This window comes from Pleurodeles waltl, unplaced genomic scaffold, assembly GCF_031143425.1.
Source record: "Pleurodeles waltl isolate 20211129_DDA unplaced genomic scaffold, aPleWal1.hap1.20221129 scaffold_39, whole genome shotgun sequence".
Taxonomy (NCBI): domain Eukaryota; kingdom Metazoa; phylum Chordata; class Amphibia; order Caudata; family Salamandridae; genus Pleurodeles; species Pleurodeles waltl.
Window position 1 is genome coordinate 5,104,218 of NW_027150097.1, and position 21,881 is coordinate 5,126,098.

The 21,881-nt window shown below is 44.6% G+C and overlaps 7 non-coding genes across 7 annotated transcripts; all 7 read right to left on the minus strand.

The window, feature by feature from the left end:
* Positions 1–1,843: 1,843 nt before the first annotated feature.
* TRNAE-UUC (transfer RNA glutamic acid (anticodon UUC)) lies at positions 1,844–1,915 on the minus strand. Its single transcript has one exon. It is a non-coding gene; the product is annotated as a tRNA-Glu (tRNA).
* Positions 1,916–4,811: 2,896 nt separating this feature from the next.
* Positions 4,812–4,883, minus strand: TRNAE-UUC (transfer RNA glutamic acid (anticodon UUC)). The gene has a single exon. It is a non-coding gene; the product is annotated as a tRNA-Glu (tRNA).
* A 2,898-nt stretch (positions 4,884–7,781) lies between these two features.
* On the minus strand, positions 7,782–7,853 carry TRNAE-UUC (transfer RNA glutamic acid (anticodon UUC)). The gene has a single exon. It is a non-coding gene; the product is annotated as a tRNA-Glu (tRNA).
* Positions 7,854–10,752: 2,899 nt separating this feature from the next.
* TRNAE-UUC (transfer RNA glutamic acid (anticodon UUC)) lies at positions 10,753–10,824 on the minus strand. The gene has a single exon. It is a non-coding gene; the product is annotated as a tRNA-Glu (tRNA).
* Positions 10,825–13,720: 2,896 nt separating this feature from the next.
* Positions 13,721–13,792, minus strand: TRNAE-UUC (transfer RNA glutamic acid (anticodon UUC)). The gene has a single exon. It is a non-coding gene; the product is annotated as a tRNA-Glu (tRNA).
* Positions 13,793–16,690: 2,898 nt separating this feature from the next.
* On the minus strand, positions 16,691–16,762 carry TRNAE-UUC (transfer RNA glutamic acid (anticodon UUC)). The gene has a single exon. It is a non-coding gene; the product is annotated as a tRNA-Glu (tRNA).
* A 2,896-nt stretch (positions 16,763–19,658) lies between these two features.
* Positions 19,659–19,730, minus strand: TRNAE-UUC (transfer RNA glutamic acid (anticodon UUC)). Its single transcript has one exon. It is a non-coding gene; the product is annotated as a tRNA-Glu (tRNA).
* Between the last annotated feature and the right edge of the window lie 2,151 nt (positions 19,731–21,881).

A 21,881-nucleotide genomic window follows, 5' to 3' on the forward strand; every position in this document is an offset into this window, starting at 1 on the left:
GAGTACCCAGTTACACTAATGTCTGCTCTGACTTGTTATTCTGAGAGTCATGTGCTAAAGGGGGGGCTTCCACCCTAGTTTGAGGGACCAGAGTACGAATGCCCCAGGGCACAGGAAGTACACAGTCCTCATTGATACAACTGTGGCCCAGTAACTTCTGACTGCCCTTTGACCCCACAGACTGGCACATACATGTCATCAGACTATAGCACCGTGGTACATATGCACACATGTGCATGTACACGTCAGCCAGTTTTCTATTCATTTATGTGCTAATACTGTTCAGCATCAGGATGTGATGTCGAAGGAGAAAGGTGGAGAGCGCCGACGTCTCTGGTATTTCAAGACAAAACTACAGACCTTTTCACACTCATATACTGCTCCAGGCAGATCTTCCACTGCAAATGCAAGTTATATGAGTCCAGCTGAAAACTGTTTATTTTTGGGTACTTGCTTTAGTCAAAGGTTACCATTTGCAACTCACAAAAAAAAAAGCAAAGGGCAATTTCATACATTAACTCTTTGGTAAAGTCGTTCTTTCACACCGTACATTTCCGTAAGTTTCTCTCTCCTTGTAAGTTATTCGGTGTGAAGGCCGCGTGGAGTCAGGTCCACACTGTGCATCTTACTGTTGTGTAGCCAGAGTAGAGAGGTGTCCACACAGACACAGGACGTAGACAACACCTGTGTGTAGCATCACGTGCCCCCAGCAACGCCTATAGAATAATGTATAGATGCCCCCAAGCCGCAGAAACCACAAGGGGAATTAAAATAGGAAGAGACGGGTTATGTCAGAGATACAAATTGTTTCCTGCTCAAGACCTGCAATAAATTAAAACAAAAGTATTATTACAAACATTCCAGGTCCTACCGATATTGGAACTCAGATTGCTGGATTCAGAGTCCAGAGTGCTAATCATTACACGATGGAACCAACGTCCACGATCCTCAACCCTAGGAGTCCTGAAGCAGTGTCAGTCGCCACCTACTTCTATCGCTTGAATTCGTTCACACTGTAAATCAAACATGACAAGTCCAACAGCACAACTAAAATGTGTATTTCACAAGTAATAACATAAAAACAGAAATATACTTTTGCTGATGCAGAAACAAAGAAAACATCTCGTCTGATGCTTCGAAATCTCCATTTAGCATGGCCCCTTAACTAACCACCAAGAGTCTTTGCACGGCTGCGAACCTTTGTAAAAGACTCAGTGGGTCACTGTGAATGCAGCAGATCTTCACCCCTGTATTTCTTACAAAGAAACAGAGTTTTATTCCAGGTAAAGGAGGCATCTCTGGTGTCTGATACTACCGGTAGTGTTCAGCCTACCCTCTCTGAGAGAGCAGCAGTGAGGGTACAAAGCACACTGGTTGCAAAATGTGGACACTGCAAACAGCAGCTGCAATATCACAGATGATATAAAACACATAAAGTGCTCAAGTCTTATACTAGAAACAACGCAGCAGGGGAATCATGTCATAAAACAAATGATGAACCCACAGTATGGACGGGGCAGGTAATAAAATGCGAATTTCCCATGGTGGGACCACAGTCAATTGCTGCCTTCTTTTCTCCATGCCCTGGTCTCATTATATAATCTGCACTTTTTGTTGTGCAATAAAAGAAAAACAAGGAATAACCCTTCATAGTATTAATGTACAGGTCAAGGGCTGGGGAGAGAGGGCAGTAGATTTGGGGGTCGGTGTAAACCTCTGACGGCATTAGATGGAAGCAGAAGACAAAGCAAGTGACATTTATTAAGACTTTAGGTGCATTTAGGTTTATAGAAAAAAACTGAGAAAGATCAAAATGCCTGAGTAGTAAAAAAAAAAAATGGATTTCCCATACCAGGAGTCGAACCCGGGCCGCCTGGGTGAAAACCAGGAATCCTAACCGCTAGACCATATGGGAACTGTGAACTTTTTGAACAGCTTAGTGTATGTGAGGTGTCTCCCAAGGTCACACTGCATTCCGTACAGTGAGAGTTATATTGTTCTTCTCAGTAGTACACAATCAATTGGGGTAACAGACACCTCACTTCTGACAAAAGAGAAGGAATGACCAGAAGTCATCATTTCTGCCACAACCTGTCAGGTCTCATTATTTACAACCTTAGAACTTCTACACATACACAGAGCCCAGGACAAGGAGGACAGCAGCAGTCCCTGCATTGACTATTACTAACCCCTCCCCTTGAGCCAGACAAAGCCACACCCCTCCCCCAGGACACCCCTTGACTCCGGGGTTTCCTCACCAGACTGATGGCCCCACAGACCCCTCTCCAGTTATCTTCCAGCTGCTTCCTTGACGACACTCCCCTGCACCTGTCACAGGCTCCAGGCTGCCCTCCTGGGGCTCGAGTTATACTCCTTCTCTATCTACTAACAGCACCGACTCCAGTCCTGACACTGGATTGGTACACACAGAGAAGAAGCAGCTCAGAAGTAGTCTGGGTTGTTCCCAGGTACCTCCATCTTCACAGAGTGACCGCCAGGGGGCAGCACAGCCAAAGCACTCACAGCCCACAAGCCTACGAACCATCAATTGGATGTCAGCAGCCTTGTCAGAGGCGCAGAGACTAGTAATTCCACAGTATTTTGGGGCAGCAGAGGAAGAAGCAAGTGCTGAGCTGAAGTGGTCACTGCTGTTTTGTCATAACACCAGACATATGTTGTTAAAAGCATGTAAGCGCACATTCTTAGGCATTCTCGGTCGTCTTCTCCCTTTCTGACATTATACCAATTGTATACACCCGAATGGAGAAAAGTTAAAATATAAGGTACTAGGAATATGCGCCAAAGGTAGGCAAATTAAACATTTCAAGTACAAATATTACCATATTTATTGATGTAAAATGTAAACAAGTTAGACTGAAAATATGTGTGTGTGTTTACAAAGGATGTCTAAAGTGTATGCTGTGAGGTCAGGTTGCAGTTCACTACTTGCACTTGCGCCTTTCACAAGTGTGAGTACCCAGTTACACTAATGTCTGCTCTGACTTGTTATTCTGAGAGTCATGTGCTAAAGGGGGGCTTCCACCCTAGTTTGAGGGACCAGAGTACGAATGCCCCAGGGCACAGGAAGTACACAGTCCTCATTAAAACAACTGTGGCCCTGTAACTTCTGACTGCCCTTTGACGCCACAGACTGGCACATACATGTCATCAGACTATAGCACCGTGGTACATATGCACACATGTGCATGTACACGTCAGCCAGTTTTTTATTAATTTATGTGCTAATACTGTTCAGCATCAGGATGTGATGTCGAAGGAGAAAGGTGGAGAGCGCCGACGTCTCTGGTATTTCAAGACAAAACTAGAGACCTTTTCACACTCATATACTGCTCCAGGCAGATCTTCCACTGCAAATGCAAGTTATATGAGTCCAGCTGAAAACTGTTTATTTTTGGGTACTTGCTTTAGTCAAAGGTTACCATTTGCAACTCACAAAAAAAAAAGCAAAGGGCAATTTCATACATTAACACTTTGGTAAAGTCGTTCTTTCACACCGTACATTTCCGTAAGTTTCTCTCTCCTTGTAAGTTATCCGGTGTGAAGGCCGCGTGGAGTCAGGTCCACACTGTGCATCTTACTGTTGTGTAGCTAGAGTAGAGAGGTGTCCACACAGACACAGGACGTAGACAACACCTGTGTGTAGCATCACGTGCCCCCAGCAACGCCTATAGAATAATGTATAGATGCCCCCAAGCCGCAGAAACCACAAGGGGAATGAAAATAGGAAGAGACGGGTTATGTCAGAGATACAAATTGTTTCCTGCTCAAGACCTGCAATAAATTAAAACAAAAGTACTATTACAAACATTCCAGGTCCTACCGATATTGGAACTCAGATTGCTGGATTCAGAGTCCAGAGTGCTAATCATTACACGATGGAACCAACGTCCACGTTCCTCAACCCTAGGAGTCCTGAAGCAGTGTCAGTCGCCACCTACTGTCTATCGCTTGAATTCGTTCACACTGTAAATCAAACATGACAAGTCCAACAGCACAACTAAAATGTGTATTTCACAAGTAATAACATAAAAACAGAAATATACTTTTGCTGATGCAGAAACAAAGAAAACGTCTTGTCTGATGCTTCGAAATCTCCATTTAGCATGGCCCCTTAACTAACCACCAAGAGTCTTTGCACGGCTGGGAACCTTTGTAAAAGACTCAGTGGGTCACTGTGAATGCAGCAGATCTTCACCCCTGTATTTCTTACAAAGAAGCAGAGTTTTATTCCAGGTACAGGAGGCATCTCTGGTGTCTGATACTACCTGTAGTGTTCAGCCTACCCTCTCTGAGAGAGCAGCAGTGAGTGTACAAAGCACACTGGTTGCAAAATGTGGACACTGCAAACAGCAGCTGCAATATCACAGATGATATAAAACACATAAAGTGCTCAAGTCTTATACTAGAAACAACACAGCAGGGGAATCATGTCATAAAACAAATGATGAACCCACAGTATGGACGGGGCAGGTAATAAAATGCGAATTTCCCATGGTGGGACCACAGTCAATTGCTGCCTTCTTCTCTGTGCCCCGGTCTCATTATATAATCTGTACTTTTTGTTGTGCAATAAAAGAAAAACAAGGAATAACCCTTCATAGTATTAATGTACAGGTCAAGGGCTGGGGAGAGAGGGCAGTAGATTTGGGGGTCGGTGTAAACCTCTGACGGCATTAGATGGAAGCAGAAGACAAAGCAAGTGACATTTATTAAGACTTTAGGTGCATTTAGGTTTATAGAAAAAAACTGAGAAAGATTAAAATGTCTGAGTAGTGAAAAAAAAAATGGATTTCCCATACCGGTAGTCGAACCCGGGCCACCTGGGTGAAAACCAGGAATCCTAACCGCTAGACCATATGGGAACGGAGTCCTCTTCATACAGCTCAGTGTATGTGAGGTGTCTCCCAAGGTCACACTGCATTCCGTACACTGAGAGTTATATTGTTCTTCTCAGTAGTACACAATCAATTGGGGTAACAGACACCTCACTTCTTACAAAAGAGAAGGAATGACCAGAAGTCATCATTTCTGCCACAACCTGTCAGGTCTCATTATTTACAACCTTAGAACTTCTACACATACACAGAGCCCAGGACACGGAGGACAGCAGCAGTCCCTGCATTGACTATTACTAACCCCTCCCCTTGAGCCAGACAAAGCCACGCCCCTCCCCCAGGACACCCCTTGACTCCTGGGTTTCCTCACCAGACTGATGGCCCCACAGACCCCTCTCCAGTTATCTTCCAGCTGCTTCCTTGACGACACTCCCCTGCACCTGTCACAGGCTCCAGGCTGCCCTCCTGGGGCTCGAGTTATACTCCTTCTCTATCTACTAACAGCACCGACTCCAGTCCTGACACTGGATTGGTTCACACAGAGAAGAAGCAGCTCAGAAGTAGTCTGGGTTGTTCCCAGGTACCTGCATCTTCACAGAGTGACCGCCAGGGGGCAGCACAGCCAAAGCACTCACAGCCCACAAGCCTACGAATCATCAATTGGATGTCAGCAGCCTTCTCAGAGGCGCAGATACTAGTAATTCCACAGTATTTTGGGACAGCAGAGGAAGAAGCAAGTGCTGAGCTGAAGTGGTCACTGCTGTTTTGTCACAACACCAGACATATGTTCTTAAAAGCATGTAAGCGCACATTTTTAGGCATTCTCGGTCGTCTCCTCCCTTTCTGACATTATACCAATTGTATACACCCGAATGGAGAAAAGTTAAAATATAAGGTACTAGGAATATGCACCAAAGGTAGGCAAATTAAACATTTCAAGTACAAATATCACCATATTTATTGATGTAAAATGTAAACAAGTTAGACTGAAAATATGTGTGTGTCTTTACAAAGGAAGTCTAAAGTGTATGCTGTGAGGTCAGGTTGCAGTTCACTACTTGCACTTGCGCCTTTCACAAGTGTGAGTACCCAGTTACACTAATGTCTGCTCTGACTTGTTATTCTGAGAGTCATGTGCTAAAGGGGGGCTTCCACCCTAGTTTGAGGGACCAGAGTACGAATGCCCCAGGGCACAGGAAGTGCACAGTCCTCATTGATACAACTGTGGCCCAGTAACTTCTGACTGCCCTTTGACCCCACAGACTGGCACATATATGTCATCAGACTATAGCACCGTGGTACATATGTACACATGTGCATGTACACGTCATCCAGTTTTTTATTCATTTATGTGCTAATACTGTTCAGCATCAGGATGTGATGTCGAAGGAGAAAGGTGGAGAGCGCCGAAGTCTCTGGTATTTCAAGACAAAACTAGAGACCTTTTCACACTCATATACTGCTCCAGGCAGATCTTCCACTGCAAATGCAAGTTATATGAGTCCAGCTGAAAACTGTTTATTTTTGGGTACTTGCTTTAGTCAAAAGTTACCATTTGCAACTCACAAAAAAAAGCAAAGGGCAATTTCATACATTAACACTTTGGTAAAGTCGTTCTTTCACACTGTACATTTCCGTAAGTTTCTCTCTCCTTGTAAGTTATCCGGTGTGAAGGCCGCGTGGAGTCAGGTCCACACTGTGCATCTTACTGTTGTGTAGCCAGAGTAGAGAGGTGTCCACACAGACACAGGACGTAGGCAACACCTGTGTGTAGCATCACGTGCCCCCAGCAACGCCTATAGAATAATGTATAGATGCGCCCAAGCCGCAGAAACCACGAGGGGAATGAAAACAGGAAGAGACGGGTTATGTCAGAGATACAAATGGTTTCCTGCTCAAGACCTGCAATAAATTAAAACCAAAGTATTATTACAAACATTCCAGGTCCTACCGATATTGGAACTCAGATTGCTGGATTCAGAGTCCAGAGTGCTAATCATTACACGATGGAACCAACGTCCACGTTCTTCAACCCTAGGAGTCCTGAAGCAGTGTCAGTCGCCACCTACTGTCTATCGCTTGAATTCGTTCACACTGTAAATCAAACATGACAAGTCCAACAGCTCAACTAAAATGTGTATTTCACAAGTAATAACATAAAAACAGAAATATACTTTTGCTGATGCAGAAACAAAGAAAACATCTCGTCTGATGCTTCGAAATCTCCATTTAGCATGGCCCCTTAACTAACCACCAAGAGTCTTTGCACGGCTGGGAACCTTTGTAAAAGACTCAGTGGGTCACTGTGAATGCAGCAGATCTTCACCCCTGTATTTCTTACAAAGAAACAGAGTTTTATTCCAGGTAAAGGAGGCATCTCTGGTGTCTGATACTACCGGTAGTGTTCAGCCTACCCTCTCTGAGAGAGCAGCAGTGAGGGTACAAAGCACACTGGTTGCAAAATGTGGACACTGCAAACAGCAGCTGCAATATCACAGATGATATAAAACACATAAAGTGCTCAAGTCTTATACTAGAAACAACGCAGCAGGGGAATCATGTCATAAAACAAATGATGAACCCACAGTATGGACGGGGCAGGTAATAAAATGCGAATTTCCCATGGTGGGACCACAGTCAATTGCTGCCTTCTTTTCTCCATGCCCTGGTCTCATTATATAATCTGCACTTTTTGTTGTGCAATAAAAGAAAAACAAGGAATAACCCTTCATAGTATTAATGTACAGGTCAAGGGCTGGGGAGAGAGGGCAGTAGATTTGGGGGTCGGTGTAAACCTCTGACGGCATTAGATGGAAGCAGAAGACAAAGCAAGTGACATTTATTAAGACTTTAGGTGCATTTAGGTTTATAGAAAAAAACTGAGAAAGATTAAAATGTCTGAGTAGTGAAAAACAAAAAATGGATTTCCTATACCGGGAGTCGAACCCAGGCCGCCTGGGTGAAAACCAGGAATCCTAACCACTAGACCAGATGGGAACTGTGACCTCTTCATACAGCTCAGTGTATGTGAGGTGTCTCCCAAGGTCACACTGCATTCCGTACACTGAGAGTTATATTGTTCTTCTCAGTAGTACAAAATCAATTGGGGTAACAGACACCTCACTTCTGACAAAAGAGAAGGAATGACCAGAAGTCATCATTTCTGCCACAACCTGTCAGGTCTCATTATTTACAACCTTAGAACTTCTACACATACACAGAGCCCAGGACACGGAGGACAGCAGCAGTCCCTGCATTGACTATTACTAACCCCTCCCCTTGAGCCAGACAAAGCCACACCCCTCCCCCAGGACACCCCTTGACTCCGGGGTTTCCTCACCAGACTGATGGCCCCACAGACCCCTCTCCAGTTATCTTCCAGCTGCTTCCTTGACGACACTCCCCTGCACCTGTCACAGGCTCCAGGCTGCCCTCCTGGGGCTCGAGTTATACTCCTTCTCTATCTACTAACAGCACCGACTCCAGTCCTGACACTGGATTGGTACACACAGAGAAGAAGCAGCTCAGAAGTAGTCTGGGTTGTTCCCAGGTACCTCCATCTTCACAGAGTGACCGCCAGGGGGCAGCACAGCCAAAGCACTCACAGCCCACAAGCCTACGAACCATCAATTGGATGTCAGCAGCCTTGTCAGAGGCACAGAGACTAGTAATTCCACAGTATTTTGGGGCAGCAGAGGAAGAAGCAAGTGCTGAGCTGAAGTGGTCACTGCTGTTTTGTCATAACACCAGACATATGTTGTTAAAAGCATGTAAGCGCACATTCTTAGGCATTCTCGGTCGTCTTCTCCCTTTCTGACATTATACCAATTGTATACACCCGAATGGAGAAAAGTTAAAATATAAGGTACTAGGAATATGCGCCAAAGGTAGGCAAATTAAACATTTCAAGTACAAATATTACCATATTTATTGATGTAAAATGTAAACAAGTTAGACTGAAAATATGTGTGTGTGTTTACAAAGTATGTCTAAAGTGTATGCTGTGAGGTCAGGTTGCAGTTCACTACTTGCACTTGCGCCTTTCACAAGTGTGAGTACCCAGTTACACTAATGTCTGCTCTGACTTGTTATTCTGAGAGTCATGTGCTAAAGGGGGGGCTTCCACCCTAGTTTGAGGGACCAGAGTACGAATGCCCCAGGGCACAGGAAGTACACAGTCCTCATTGATTCAACTGTGGCCCAGTAACTTCTGACTGCCCTTTGACCCCACAGACTGGCACATACATGTCATCAGACTATAGCACCGTGGTACATATGCACACATGTGCATGTACACGTCAGCCAGTTTTCTATTCATTTATGTGCTAATACTGTTCAGCATCAGGATGTGATGTCGAAGGAGAAAGGTGGAGAGCGCCGACGTCTCTGGTATTTCAAGACAAAACTACAGACCTTTTCACACTCATATACTGCTCCAGGCAGATCTTCCACTGCAAATGCAAGTTATATGAGTCCAGCTGAAAACTGTTTATTTTTGGGTACTTGCTTTAGTCAAAGGTTACCATTTGCAACTCACAAAAAAAAAAGCAAAGGGCAATTTCATACATTAACTCTTTGGTAAAGTCGTTCTTTCACACCGTACATTTCCGTAAGTTTCTCTCTCCTTGTAAGTTATTCGGTGTGAAGGCCGCGTGGAGTCAGGTCCACACTGTGCATCTTACTGTTGTGTAGCCAAAGTAGAGAGGTGTCCACACAGACACAGGACGTAGACAACACCTGTGTGTAGCATCACGTGCCCCCAGCAACGCCTATAGAATAATGTATAGATGCCCCCAAGCCGCAGAAACCACAAGGGGAATTAAAATAGGAAGAGACGGGTTATGTCAGAGATACAAATTGTTTCCTGCTCAAGACCTGCAATAAATTAAAACAAAAGTATTATTACAAACATTCCAGGTCCTACCGATATTGGAACTCAGATTGCTGGATTCAGAGTCCAGAGTGCTAATCATTACACGATGGAACCAACGTCCACGATCCTCAACCCTAGGAGTCCTGAAGCAGTGTCAGTCGCCACCTACTTCTATCGCTTGAATTCGTTCACACTGTAAATCAAACATGACAAGTCCAACAGCACAACTAAAATGTGTATTTCACAAGTAATAACATAAAAACAGAAATATACTTTTGCTGATGCAGAAACAAAGAAAACATCTCGTCTGATGCTTCGAAATCTCCATTTAGCATGGCCCCTTAACTAACCACCAAGAGTCTTTGCACGGCTGTGAACCTTTGTAAAAGACTCAGTGGGTCACTGTGAATGCAGCAGATCTTCACCCCTGTATTTCTTACAAAGAAACAGAGTTTTATTCCAGGTAAAGGAGGCATCTCTGGTGTCTGATACTACCGGTAGTGTTCAGCCTACCCTCTCTGAGAGAGCAGCAGTGAGGGTACAAAGCACACTGGTTGCAAAATGTGGACACTGCAAACAGCAGCTGCAATATCACAGATGATATAAAACACATAAAGTGCTCAAATCTTATACTAGATACAACGCAGCAGGGGAATCATGTCATAAAACAAATGATGAACCCACAGTATGGACGGGGCAGGTAATAAAATGCGAATTTCCCATGGTGGGACCACAGTCAATTGCTGCCTTCTTTTCTCCATGCCCTGGTCTCATTATATAATCTGCACTTTTTGTTGTGCAATAAAAGAAAAACAAGGAATAACCCTTCATAGTATTAATGTACAGGTCAAGGGCTGGGGAGAGAGGGCAGTAGATTTGGGGGTCGGTGTAAACCTCTGACGGCATTAGATGGAAGCAGAAGACAAAGCAAGTGACATTTATTAAGACTTTAGGTGCATTTAGGTTTATAGAAAAAAACTGAGAAAGATCAAAATGCCTGAGTAGTAAAAAAAAAAAATGGATTTCCCATACCAGGAGTCGAACCCGGGCCGCCTGGGTGAAAACCAGGAATCCTAACCGCTAGACCATATGGGAACTGTGAACTTTTTGAACAGCTTAGTGTATGTGAGGTGTCTCCCAAGGTCACACTGCATTCCGTACAGTGAGAGTTATATTGTTCTTCTCAGTAGTACACAATCAATTGGGGTAACAGACACCTCACTTCTGACAAAAGAGAAGGAATGACCAGAAGTCATCATTTCTGCCACAACCTGTCAGGTCTCATTATTTACAACCTTAGAACTTCTACACATACACAGAGCCCAGGACACGGAGGACAGCAGCAGTCCCTGCATTGACTATTACTAACCCCGCCCCTTGAGCCAGACAAAGCCACACCCCTCCCCCAGGACACCCCTTGACTCCGGGGTTTCCTCACCAGACTGATGGCCCCACAGACCCCTCTCCAGTTATCTTCCAGCTGCTTCCTTGACGACACTCCCCTGCACCTGTCACAGGCTCCAGGCTGCCCTCCTGGGGCTCGAGTTATACTCCTTCTCTATCTACTAACAGCACCGACTCCAGTCCTGACACTGGATTGGTACACACAGAGAAGAAGCAGCTCAGAAGTCGTCTGGGTTGTTCCCAGGTACCTCCATCTTCACAGAGTGACCGCCAGGGGGCAGCACAGCCAAAGCACTCACAGCCCACAAGCCTACGAACCATCAATTGGATGTCAGCAGCCTTGTCAGAGGCGCAGAGACTAGTAATTCCACAGTATTTTGGGGCAGCAGAGGAAGAAGCAAGTGCTGAGCTGAAGTGGTCACTGCTGTTTTGTCATAACACCAGACATATGTTGTTAAAAGCATGTAAGCGCACATTCTTAGGCATTCTCGGTCGTCTTCTCCCTTTCTGACATTATACCAATTGTATACACCCGAATGGAGAAAAGTTAAAATATAAGGTACTAGGAATATGCGCCAAAGGTAGGCAAATTAAACATTTCAAGTACAAATATTACCATATTTATTGATGTAAAATGTAAACAAGTTAGACTGAAAATATGTGTGTGTGTTTACAAAGGATGTCTAAAGTGTATGCTGTGAGGTCAGGTTGCAGTTCACTACTTGCACTTGCGCCTTTCACAAGTGTGAGTACCCAGTTACACTAATGTCTGCTCTGACTTGTTATTCTGAGAGTCATGTGCTAAAGGGGGGCTTCCACCCTAGTTTGAGGGACCAGAGTACGAATGCCCCAGGGCACAGGAAGTACACAGTCCTCATTAAAACAACTGTGGCCCTGTAACTTCTGACTGCCCTTTGACCCCACAGACTGGCACATACATGTCATCAGACTATAGCACCGTGGTACATATGCACACATGTGCATGTACACGTCAGCCAGTTTTTTATTCATTTATGTGCTAATACTGTTCAGCATCAGGATGTGATGTCGAAGGAGAAAGGTGGAGAGCGCCGACGTCTCTGGTATTTCAAGACAAAACTAGAGACCTTTTCACACTCATATACTGCTCCAGGCAGATCTTCCACTGCAAATGCAAGTTATATGAGTCCAGCTGAAAACTGTTTATTTTTGGGTACTTGCTTTAGTCAAAGGTTACCATTTGCAACTCACAAAAAAAAAAGCAAAGGGCAATTTCATACATTAACACTTTGGTAAAGTCGTTCTTTCACACCGTACATTTCCGTAAGTTTCTCTCTCCTTGTAAGTTATCCGGTGTGAAGGCCGCGTGGAGTCAGGTCCACACTGTGCATCTTACTGTTGTGTAGCTAGAGTAGAGAGGTGTCCACACAGACACAGGACGTAGACAACACCTGTGTGTAGCATCACGTGCCCCCAGCAACGCCTATAGAATAATGTATAGATGCCCCCAAGCCGCAGAAACCACAAGGGGAATGAAAATAGGAAGAGACGGGTTATGTCAGAGATACAAATTGTTTCCTGCTCAAGACCTGCAATAAATTAAAACAAAAGTATTATTACAAACATTCCAGGTCCTACCGATATTGGAACTCAGATTGCTGGATTCAGAGTCCAGAGTGCTAATCATTACACGATGGAACCAACGTCCACGATCCTCAACCCTAGGAGTCCTGAAGCAGTGTCAGTCGCCACCTACTGTCTATCGCTTGAATTCGTTCACACTGTAAATCAAACATGACAAGTCCAACAGCACAACTAAAATGTGTATTTCACAAGTAATAACATAAAAACAGAAATATACTTTTGCTGATGCAGAAACAAAGAAAACGTCTTGTCTGATGCTTCGAAATCTCCATTTAGCATGGCCCCTTAACTAACCACCAAGAGTCTTTGCACGGCTGGGAACCTTTGTAAAAGACTCAGTGGGTCACTGTGAATGCAGCAGATCTTCACCCCTGTATTTCTTACAAAGAAGCAGAGTTTTATTCCAGGTACAGGAGGCATCTCTGGTGTCTGATACTACCTGTAGTGTTCAGCCTACCCTCTCTGAGAGAGCAGCAGTGAGGGTACAAAGCACACTGGTTGCAAAATGTGGACACTGCAAACAGCAGCTGCAATATCACAGATGATATAAAACACATAAAGTGCTCAAGTCTTATACTAGAAACAACACAGCAGGGGAATCATGTCATAAAACAAATGATGAACCCACAGTATGGACGGGGCAGGTAATAAAATGCGAATTTCCCATGGTGGGACCACAGTCAATTGCTGCCTTCTTCTCTGTGCCCCGGTCTCATTATATAATCTGTACTTTTTGTTGTGCAATAAAAGAAAAACAAGGAATAACCCTTCATAGTATTAATGTACAGGTCAAGGGCTGGGGAGAGAGGGCAGTAGATTTGGGGGTCGGTGTAAACCTCTGACGGCATTAGATGGAAGCAGAAGACAAAGCAAGTGACATTTATTAAGACTTTAGGTGCATTTAGGTTTATAGAAAAAAACTGAGAAAGATTAAAATGTCTGAGTAGTGAAAAAAAAAATGGATTTCCCATACCGGGAGTCGAACCCGGGCCGCCTGGGTGAAAACCAGGAATCCTAACCGCTAGACCATATGGGAACGGAGTCCTCTTCATACAGCTCAGTGTATGTGAGGTGTCTCCCAAGGTCACACTGCATTCCGTACACTGAGAGTTATATTGTTCTTCTCAGTAGTACACAATCAATTGGGGTAACAGACACCTCACTTCTTACAAAAGAGAAGGAATGACCAGAAGTCATCATTTCTGCCACAACCTGTCAGGTCTCATTATTTACAACCTTAGAACTTCTACACATACACAGAGCCCAGGACACGGAGGACAGCAGCAGTCCCTGCATTGACTATTACTAACCCCTCCGCTTGAGCCAGACAAAGCCACGCCCCTCCCCCAGGACACCCCTTGACTCCTGGGTTTCCTCACCAGACTGATGGCCCCACAGACCCCTCTCCAGTTATCTTCCAGCTGCTTCCTTGACGACACTCCCCTGCACCTGTCACAGGCTCCAGGCTGCCCTCCTGGGGCTCGAGTTATACTCCTTCTCTATCTACTAACAGCACCGACTCCAGTCCTGACACTGGATTGGTTCACACAGAGAAGAAGCAGCTCAGAAGTAGTCTGGGTTGTTCCCAGGTACCTGCATCTTCACAGAGTGACCGCCAGGGGGCAGCACAGCCAAAGCACTCACAGCCCACAAGCCTACGAATCATCAATTGGATGTCAGCAGCCTTCTCAGAGGCGCAGATACTAGTAATTCCACAGTATTTTGGGACAGCAGAGGAAGAAGCAAGTGCTGAGCTGAAGTGGTCACTGCTGTTTTGTCACAACACCAGACATATGTTCTTAAAAGCATGTAAGCGCACATTCTTAGGCATTCTCGGTCGTCTTCTCCCTTTCTGACATTATACCAATTGTATACACCCGAATGGAGAAAAGTTAAAATATAAGGTACTAGGAATATGCGCCAAAGGTAGGCAAATTAAACATTTCAAGTACAAATATCACCATATTTATTGATGTAAAATGTAAACAAGTTAGACTGAAAATATGTGTGTGTCTTTACAAAGGAAGTCTAAAGTGTATGCTGTGAGGTCAGGTTGCAGTTCACTACTTGCACTTGCGCCTTTCACAAGTGTGAGTACCCAGTTACACTAATGTCTGCTCTGACTTGTTATTCTGAGAGTCATGTGCTAAAGGGGGGCTTCCACCCTAGTTTGAGGGACCAGAGTACGAATGCCCCAGGGCACAGGAAGTGCACAGTCCTCATTGATACAACTGTGGCCCAGTAACTTCTGACTGCCCTTTGACCCCACAGACTGGCACATATATGTCATCAGACTATAGCACCGTGGTACATATGTACACATGTGCATGTACACGTCATCCAGTTTTTTATTCATTTATGTGCTAATACTGTTCAGCATCAGGATGTGATGTCGAAGGAGAAAGGTGGAGAGCGCCGAAGTCTCTGGTATTTCAAGACAAAACTAGAGACCTTTTCACACTCATATACTGCTCCAGGCAGATCTTCCACTGCAAATGCAAGTTATATGAGTCCAGCTGAAAACTGTTTATTTTTGGGTACTTGCTTTAGTCAAAAGTTACCATTTGCAACTCACAAAAAAAAGCAAAGGGCAATTTCATACATTAACACTTTGGTAAAGTCGTTCTTTCACACTGTACATTTCCGTAAGTTTCTCTCTCCTTGTAAGTTATCCGGTGTGAAGGCCGCGTGGAGTCAGGTCCACACTGTGCATCTTACTGTTGTGTAGCCAGAGTAGAGAGGTGTCCACACAGACACAGGACGTAGGCAACACCTGTGTGTAGCATCACGTGCCCCCAGCAACGCCTATAGAATAATGTATAGATGCGCCCAAGCCGCAGAAACCACGAGGGGAATGAAAACAGGAAGAGACGGGTTATGTCAGAGATACAAATGGTTTCCTGCTCAAGACCTGCAATAAATTAAAACCAAAGTATTATTACAAACATTCCAGGTCCTACCGATATTGGAACTCAGATTGCTGGATTCAGAGTCCAGAGTGCTAATCATTACACGATGGAACCAACGTCCACGTTCTTCAACCCTAGGAGTCCTGAAGCAGTGTCAGTCGCCACCTACTGTCTATCGCTTGAATTCGTTCACACTGTAAATCAAACATGACAAGTCCAACAGCACAACTAAAATGTGTATTTCACAAGTAATAACATAAAAACAGAAATATACTTTTGCTGATGCAGAAACAAAGAAAACATCTCGTCTGATGCTTCGAAATCTCCATTTAGCATGGCCCCTTAACTAACCACCAAGAGTCTTTGCACGGCTGGGAACCTTTGTAAAAGACTCAGTGGGTCACTGTGAATGCAGCAGATCTTCACCCCTGTATTTCTTACAAAGAAACAGAGTTTTATTCCAGGTAAAGGAGGCATCTCTGGTGTCTGATACTACCGGTAGTGTTCAGCCTACCCTCTCTGAGAGAGCAGCAGTGAGGGTACAAAGCACACTGGTTGCAAAATGTGGACACTGCAAACAGCAGCTGCAATATCACAGATGATATAAAACACATAAAGTGCTCAAGTCTTATACTAGAAACAACGCAGCAGGGGAATCATGTCATAAAACAAATGATGAACCCACAGTATGGACGGGGCAGGTAATAAAATGCGAATTTCCCATGGTGGGACCACAGTCAATTGCTGCCTTCTTTTCTCCATGCCCTGGTCTCATTATATAATCTGCACTTTTTGTTGTGCAATAAAAGAAAAACAAGGAATAACCCTTCATAGTATTAATGTACAGGTCAAGGGCTGGGGAGAGAGGGCAGTAGATTTGGGGGTCGGTGTAAACCTCTGACGGCATTAGATGGAAGCAGAAGACAAAGCAAGTGACATTTATTAAGACTTTAGGTGCATTTAGGTTTATAGAAAAAAACTGAGAAAGATTAAAATGTCTGAGTAGTGAAAAACAAAAAATGGATTTCCTATACCGGGAGTCGAACCCAGGCCGCCTGGGTGAAAACCAGGAATCCTAACCACTAGACCAGATGGGAACTGTGACCTCTTCATACAGCTCAGTGTATGTGAGGTGTCTCCCAAGGTCACACTGCATTCCGTACACTGAGAGTTATATTGTTCTTCTCAGTAGTACAAAATCAATTGGGGTAACAGACACCTCACTTCTGACAAAAGAGAAGGAATGACCAGAAGTCATCATTTCTGCCACAACCTGTCAGGTCTCATTATTTACAACCTTAGAACTTCTACACATACACAGAGCCCAGGACACGGAGGACAGCAGCAGTCCCTGCATTGACTATTACTAACCCCTCCCCTTGAGCCAGACAAAGCCACACCCCTCCCCCAGGACACCCCTTGACTCCGGGGTTTCCTCACCAGACTGATGGCCCCACAGACCCCTCTCCAGTTATCTTCCAGCTGCTTCCTTGACGACACTCCCCTGCACCTGTCACAGGCTCCAGGCTGCCCTCCTGGGGCTCGAGTTATACTCCTTCTCTATCTACTAACAGCACCGACTCCAGTCCTGACACTGGATTGGTACACACAGAGAAGAAGCAGCTCAGAAGTAGTCTGGGTTGTTCCCAGGTACCTCCATCTTCACAGAGTGACCGCCAGGGGGCAGCACAGCCAAAGCACTCACAGCCCACAAGCCTACGAACCATCAATTGGATGTCAGCAGCCTTGTCAGAGGCACAGAGACTAGTAATTCCACAGTATTTTGGGGCAGCAGAGGAAGAAGCAAGTGCTGAGCTGAAGTGGTCACTGCTGTTTTGTCATAACACCAGACATATGTTGTTAAAAGCATGTAAGCGCACATTCTTAGGCATTCTCGGTCGTCTTCTCCCTTTCTGACATTATACCAATTGTATACACCCGAATGGAGAAAAGTTAAAATATAAGGTACTAGGAATATGCGCCAAAGGTAGGCAAATTAAACATTTCAAGTACAAATATTACCATATTTATTGATGTAAAATGTAAACAAGTTAGACTGAAAATATGTGTGTGTGTTTACAAAGGATGTCTAAAGTGTATGCTGTGAGGTCAGGTTGCAGTTCACTACTTGCACTTGCGCCTTTCACAAGTGTGAGTACCCAGTTACACTAATGTCTGCTCTGACTTGTTATTCTGAGAGTCATGTGCTAAAGGGGTGCTTCCACCCTAGTTTGAGGGACCAGAGTACGAATGCCCCAGGGCACAGGAAGTACACAGTCCTCATTAAAACAACTGTGGCCCTGTAACTTCTGACTGCCCTTTGACCCCACAGACTGGCACATACATGTCATCAGACTATAGCACCGTGGTACATATGCACACATGTGCATGTACACGTCAGCCAGTTTTTTATTCATTTATGTGCTAATACTGTTCAGCATCAGGATGTGATGTCGAAGGAGAAAGGTGGAGAGCGCCGACGTCTCTAGTATTTCAAGACAAAACTAGAGACCTTTTCACACTCATATACTGCTCCAGGCAGATCTTCCACTGCAAATGCAAGTTATATGAGTCCAGCTGAAAACTGTTTATTTTTGGGTACTTGCTTTAGTCAAAGGTTACCATTTGCAACTCACAAAAAAAAAAGCAAAGGGCAATTTCATACATTAACACTTTGGTAAAGTCGTTCTTTCACACCGTACATTTCCGTAAGTTTCTCTCTCCTTGTAAGTTATCCGGTGTGAAGGCCGCGTGGAGTCAGGTCCACACTGTGCATCTTACTGTTGTGTAGCTAGAGTAGAGAGGTGTCCACACAGACACAGGACGTAGACAACACCTGTGTGTAGCATCACGTGCCCCCAGCAACGCCTATAGAATAATGTATAGATGCCCCCAAGCCGCAGAAACCACAAGGGGAATGAAAATAGGAAGAGACGGGTTATGTCAGAGATACAAATTGTTTCCTGCTCAAGACCTGCATTAAATTAAAACAAAAGTATTATTACAAACATTCCAGGTCCTACCGATATTGGAACTCAGATTGCTGGATTCAGAGTCCAGAGTGCTAATCATTACACGATGGAACCAACGTCCACGATCCTCAACCCTAGGAGTCCTGAAGCAGTGTCAGTCGCCACCTACTGTCTATCGCTTGAATTCGTTCACACTGTAAATCAAACATGACAAGTCCAACAGCACAACTAAAATGTGTATTTCACAAGTAATAACATAAAAACAGAAATATACTTTTGCTGATGCAGAAACAAAGAAAACGTCTTGTCTGATGCTTCGAAATCTCCATTTAGCATGGCCCCTTAACTAACCACCAAGAGTCTTTGCACGGCTGGGAACCTTTGTAAAAGACTCAGTGGGTCACTGTGAATGCAGCAGATCTTCACCCCTGTATTTCTTACAAAGAAGCAGAGTTTTATTCCAGGTACAGGAGGCATCTCTGGTGTCTGATACTACCTGTAGTGTTCAGCCTACCCTCTCTGAGAGAGCAGCAGTGAGGGTACAAAGCACACTGGTTGCAAAATGTGGACACTGCAAACAGCAGCTGCAATATCACAGATGATATAAAACACATAAAGTGCTCAAGTCTTATACTAGAAACAACACAGCAGGGGAATCATGTCATAAAACAAATGATGAACCCACAGTATGGACGGGGCAGGTAATAAAATGCGAATTTCCCATGGTGGGACCACAGTCAATTGCTGCCTTCTTCTCTGTGCCCCGGTCTCATTATATAATCTGTACTTTTTGTTGTGCAATAAAAGAAAAACAAGGAATAACCCTTCATAGTATTAATGTACAGGTCAAGGGCTGGGGAGAGAGGGCAGTAGATTTGGGGGTCGGTGTAAACCTCTGACGGCATTAGATGGAAGCAGAAGACAAAGCAAGTGACATTTATTAAGACTTTAGGTGCATTTAGGTTTATAGAAAAAAACTGAGAAAGATTAAAATGTCTGAGTAGTGAAAAAAAAAATGGATTTCCCATACCGGGAGTCGAACCCGGGCCGCCTGGGTGAAAACCAGGAATCCTAACCGCTAGACCATATGGGAACGGAGTCCTCTTCATACAGCTCAGTGTATGTGAGGTGTCTCCCAAGGTCACACTGCATTCCGTACACTGAGAGTTATATTGTTCTTCTCAGTAGTACACAATCAATTGGGGTAACAGACACCTCACTTCTTACAAAAGAGAAGGAATGACCAGAAGTCATCATTTCTGCCACAACCTGTCAGGTCTCATTATTTACATACTTAGAACTTCTACACATACACAGAGCCCAGGACACGGAGGACAGCAGCAGTCCCTGCATTGACTATTACTAACCCCTCCCCTTGAGCCAGACAAAGCCACGCCCCTCCCCCAGGACACCCCTTGACTCCTGGGTTTCCTCACCAGACTGATGGCCCCACAGACCCCTCTCCAGTTATCTTCCAGCTGCTTCCTTGACGACACTCCCCTGCACCTGTCACAGGCTCCAGGCTGCCCTCCTGGGGCTCGAGTTATACTCCTTCTCTATCTACTAACAGCACCGACTCCAGTCCTGACACTGGATTGGTTCACACAGAGAAGAAGCAGCTCAGAAGTAGTCTGGGTTGTTCCCAGGTACCTGCATCTTCACAGAGTGACCGCCAGGGGGCAGCACAGCCAAAGCACTCACAGCCCACAAGCCTACGAATCATCAATTGGATGTCAGCAGCCTTCTCAGAGGCGCAGATACTAGTAATTCCACAGTATTTTGGGACAGCAGAGGAAGAAGCAAGTGCTGAGCTGAAGTGGTCACTGCTGTTTTGTCACAACACCAGACATATGTTCTTAAAAGCATGTAAGCGCACATTCTTAGGCATTCTCGGTCGTCTTCTCCCTTTCTGACATTATACCAATTGTATGCACCCGAATGGAGAAAAGTTAAAATATAAGGTACTAGGAATATGCGCCAAAGGTAGGCAAATTAAACATTTCAAGTACAAAAATTTCACCATATTTATTGATGTAAAATGTAAACAAGTTAGACTGAAAATATGTGTGTGTCTTTATAAAGGAAGTCTAAAGTGTATGCTGTGAGGTCAGGTTGCAGTTCACTACTTGCACTTGCGCCTTTCACAAGTGTGAGTACCCAGTTACACTAATGTCTGCTCTGACTTGTTATTCTGAGAGTCATGTGCTAAAGGGGGGCTTCCACCCTAGTTTGAGGGACCAGAGTACGAATGCCCCAGGGCACAGGAAGTGCACAGTCCTCATTGATACAACTGTGGCCCAGTAACTTCTGACTGCCCTTTGACCCCACAGACTGGCACATATATGTCATCAGACTATAGCACCGTGGTACATATGTACACATGTGCATGTACACGTCATCCAGTTTTTTATTCATTTATGTGCTAATACTGTTCAGCATCAGGATGTGATGTCGAAGGAGAAAGGTGAAGAGCGCCGAAGTCTCTGGTATTTCAAGACAAAACTAGAGACCTTTTCACACTCATATACTGCTCCAGGCAGATCTTCCACTGCAAATGCAAGTCATATGAGTCCAGCTGAAAACTGTTTATTTTTGGGTACTTGCTTTAGTCAAAGGTTACCATTTGCAACTCACAAAAAAAAAGCAAAGGGCAATTTCATACATTAACACTTTGGTAAAGTCGTTCTTTCACACCGTACATTTCCGTAAGTTTCTCTCTCCTTGTAAGTTATCCGGTGTGAAGGCCGCGTGGACTCAGGTCCACACTGTGCATCTTACTGTTGTGTAGCCAGAGTAGAGAGGTGTCCACACAGACACAGGACGTAGGCAACACCTGTGTGTAGCATCACGTGCCCCCAGCAACGCCTATAGAATAATGTATAGATGCGCCCAAGCCGCAGAAACCACGAGGGGAATGAAAACAGGAAGAGACGGGTTATGTCAGAGATACAAATGGTTTCCTGCTCAAGACCTGCAATAAATTAAAACCAAAGTATTATTACAAACATTCCAGGTCCTACCGATATTGGAACTCAGATTGCTGGATTCAGAGTCCAGAGTGCTAATCATTACACGATGGAACCAACGTCCACGTTCTTCAACCCTAGGAGTCCTGAAGCAGTGTCAGTCGCCACCTACTGTCTATCGCTTGAATTCGTTCACACTGTAAATCAAACATGACAAGTCCAACAGCACAACTAAAATGTGTATTTCACAAGTAATAACATAAAAACAGAAATATACT